This window comes from Eimeria maxima, genomic scaffold (genome assembly GCF_000499605.1).
Source record: "Eimeria maxima Weybridge genomic scaffold, Emw_scaff1279, whole genome shotgun sequence".
NCBI classification, from domain to species: domain Eukaryota; phylum Apicomplexa; class Conoidasida; order Eucoccidiorida; family Eimeriidae; genus Eimeria; species Eimeria maxima.
In genome coordinates this window covers 5,001-9,394 of record NW_013564271.1, presented here as the reverse complement: position 1 = coordinate 9,394, position 4,394 = coordinate 5,001, and positions in this window count along the sequence as shown.

Below are 4,394 nucleotides of genomic sequence, written 5' to 3'. Positions count from 1 at the left end.
TATATATAAGAATGTATATATACTATATATAATATATATATTATATAATATATATATATACTAATTAATTAATTAATTAATTAACTAATTAATTAATTAATTTAATCAATTAATTAATTAATTAATTAACTTAATTAATTAATTAATTCTTCCTTCTTCTTTCTTCTCTCCTAAGAAGAAGAAATATATTGCTGCTGCTATGCTGCATGCGTATCCCCATGAACTAATTCAGCTGCTGCTGCTGCTGCTGCTGCTGCTACTGCTACTGCTGCTGCTGCTGCTGCTGCTGCTGCTGCTGTGTTGCTGCTGCACTAACAGCAACTTGAGGTTTAGTTTCCTCTACTATAACAGATGCCTCTACAGAAGTACCTCTTCCCTCATCTGCTGCTGCTGGATCTGCTGCTGCTGCTGGATCTGCTGCTGCTGGATCTGCTGCTGCTGCTGCTGCTGCTGCAGTATTATCTGAATCAGTGGCAAAGACTTCTTTCTCTGCAGCAGCAGGAGTTGGTGCTGCTGCTGCTGCTGAAGCTTTTTCTGCTGCTGCTGCTGCAGCTCTTCCTGCAAATAGAGGTTGTGTATATCTTGTTGTATTCTGCTGCTGCTGCTGCTGCTGCTGTTGCTGCTGCTGCTGCTGGTGTCTATGTGTGCCTCCTCCTGTGATTCTATAATGTGAAGGATAAGTCTGATGAGTTCTTGAGTAAGTATGCTGCTCGTCTCCTGCTGCTGCTGCTGCTGCTGCTGCTGCTGCTGCTGCTGCTGCTGCTCTCCTTGATCTCCTTCTCTCTCTTATAGATTGTCTATCATGCTTACGTGTACGTACACTGCTCTGTGGTGTAACACCATCATCTTCTTCCTTATTATATTCTTTTATATAATAATTATTTTCTTTATTATTATTATTATTATTTATTTCCTTATTTATTTCCTTATTTATTTCCTTATTTATTTCCTTATTATGTATATATTCATCATATAAATAATAATGTTTTCTTGATGATTTATGTTTATCTTTTTTATTTCTTTTTTTTGTACTATTATTATTATTATTATTATTAATTAATTTATTATTATTTATATAATTATTATTATTTATTTTATTACTTTCTCCTCTTCCTTCTTCTTGTATAATATCTATATCTAATAAGGGATAAGCATAAGAAGAATGTGTTGTTGTTCTTGTGCTTTCTTCTTCTTCCTTATTATTATTATTATTATTAATTAATGAGGAAGAAGAGGAAGAGGAAGAAGAAGAAGAAGAAAAAAATAAATTATTTATACTTCCTCCTCCTCCTCCTCCTGTTGCTGTCCCTCCTCCTCCTCCTGCACCACCACTCCTCTTAATTCTTCTTTTAGTACCTCCTCCTGCTGCTGCTGCTGCTGCTGCTGCATGCATTTGTTGTATAAAGAATTGTTGTTGCTGCTGTTGGTGTTTTTTTGTACTATTTATATTATTATGATTAAATAATATACCTTTATTATAATAATATTTATTATTATTATTATTATTATTATTATTATTATTATATAAATAACAAGAAAAAATAGATAATAATAATTGTATTATACCTATCAATATAAGACCAAAGGGTAACTGTTTTATTGCATCTATAATAAAATATTTAGATGTAGGGTGTGAATAATAAATAAATAAATTAATTAATTTATTTATTTTTCCTGTTCCTCCTCCTCCTCCTGTTGCTGCTGCTGCTGTTGCTGCTTGTTTTGCTGCTGCTGCTGCTGCTGCTGCTGCTGAGGAGATAGGTGTCTCCTCTCTTAGGCTACCTGTTAATAATAATATTATTAATAAAGGTATACCTACTATTAACTCCCAATATTTAATTATTTTTTTTATATAAATAGAGGAAAAAGGGGAAGAAAAAGGGGAAGAAAAAGGATAATAAGGAGAAGAAAAAGAAAAAGGAGAAGGAGACACAGAAAAAGAAGAAAAAGAAAAAGAAGAAGAAGAAGCATTTATATATTCATTATTTATATTATTATTATTATTATTATTTTCTTTATTTATATTATTATTATTATTATTATCCTTATTATTATTATCCTTATTATTATTATCCTTATTTATATTATTATTTATATTATTATTTATATTATTATTTATATTATTATTTATATTATTATTTATATTATTATTTATATTATATTTATATTTATTTTTATGTATATTTATAATATAATTAAGATAATATACACTAATAATTAAATTAATTATACCTGCAGTAATAAATCCAACAAATAATCTTCTTGCTATTAGCCAAGTAAGGAGACCACTGGTCACGTAGGAGTGGACCATTGGTCCATTACCTCCTGCTGCTGCTGCTGCTGCTGCTGCTGCTGCTGCTGCTGATGTGTCTCCTTTATCTAATTTATCCTCTTTTTGTCTCCTTTTTTCTTCTTCTCTTTCTTGTCTCTCTCTTTTTCTTTCTTCTTCTTTTTCTTCTTTTTCTTCTCTTATTCTTCTTCTTTCTTCTTCTTCTTCTTCTTTTTCTCTTTTTTCTTCTTTTTCTCTTATTCTTTCTTCTTCTTCTTCTTCTTCTTCTCTTGTTCTCTCTCCTATTCCTCTTTCTTCTCCCTGTCTCTCCTCCTGTCTCTCCTCCTCCTGTCCCTCCTCTTCCTCCTCTTCTTCCTCCTCCTCTTCCTCCTCTTCTTCTTCCTCCTTATTATTACTATTAATATATTTATTATTATTATCTTCTTCTCCTCTTTCTCCCCTATAAAGAATCATAATATATTTATCATTAAAATAATAATTAGTATCTGCTGCTGCTGCTGCTGCTGCTGCTGCAGCTTGACTATCAGCACCTGTTTCTGCTGCTGCTGCTGCTGCTGCTGCTGCTGCTGCAGGAGGTACAGCAGTATTATCTATACCTGTTGTATAATATAAATAATATATTATATAACATAAGGATAAACATACACCAGAAAGGAGACTATTTATTCCTTTTTTTCTTAGTATATTTCTCTCTATGTGTCCCCTAATAAATAAATTATTTTTTTTTTTTTCTTCTTTTCTTCTTCTTTCCTTAGATAATAATTTACTATATTTTTCTCCGCTTCCTCTTTGGCTAGATGGTGACCCTAGATACGAAGGGATAGGGTCGTGCTGCAGCAGCAGCATATCCTGCTGCTGCTGCTGCTGCTGCTGTTCGTTATTATTCTCTACTAGTACCTCATCTCCTATATAAGGGGAGGGAGATTTATTATTATTATTATTGTTGTTGTCTTCTTCTCCTTCTATTAGTCCTGCTGCTGTTGTTGCTGCTGTTGTTGTTGTTGCTGCTGCTCCTCCTGTTGCTGGGGTATCTGTTGGTGTATCTGCTGTTGTTGTTGCTGCTGTTGCTAGCTGCTGCTGCTGCTGCAGCAGCAAAAAGAGGGGTAATATTATATACAGGGACCTCATCATTACCCATAGGCAGCAACAAGAAGGAAATATATTTCTTATTAATGCCCTTTTGCTGCCATCCATGGTGCAGCAGCAGCAGCAGCAGCAGCAGCAGAAGCTGCAGAGGCTGCAGCAGCAAGAAGGAGGAGAAAAAAAAAAAAAGAAAAAAAAAGAATTATATCTTATTAATTATATTTATTATAAGAAAATATATATAAAAAGGAAGATAGACAAACAAACAAAGAAAAGAATCTGCTGCTGCTGCAAGAACAATAAGAACTAGAGCAACAGCAGCAGCAGCAGCAGCAGAAGCAGCAGCAGCAGCAACTGCTTTTCGTCTTTTCTTCCTTTCCCCACAACAAATACAACAAAAAAGAATACTTTTATTGTTAATATAAATAAATAACATGCAAAGCATGCAAGAAAGCCCCAATTTATCCCTCCTGCTGCTGCTGCTGCTGCTGCTGCTGCTGATTTGTGTGGCTGCTGCTGCTATTGCGGCTACTGCTGCGTCGCAACAAGCACAGAGCAGCAAAGATCGGGGTGTATATACACCCTATGTGCTGCAGCAAAAAGGAGTTAAATAATGAATAAAAGAAGGAAAAAAAGAAAATAAATAAATAAATAAATTAATTAATTAAATATAATATATTATTTATTTATATTTGCTGCCTCTGCTGCTCCTGCTACTGTTGCTGCTCCTGCTGCTGCTGCTCTAAATGGTAACGCTCTCCTCCACATCCACCGGGTGTATAGGCACCTAAAAAAAGAAGAAAAGTTTATTTTATTTATTTAATTAATTAATAAATATATTATTAATAATAAATAAACAATTTATTTATTTATTGTATCCCCTTTTTATAATGAATGCTGCACACGATCATGCGGGGTGGTGGTCTCCTGCTGCTGCTGCTGCTGCTGCTGTGGAGCTGCCGCTGCTGCTGCTGCTGCTGCTGCTGTATCAGCAGCAGCAGCAAGAGCAGCCAGCCAACAA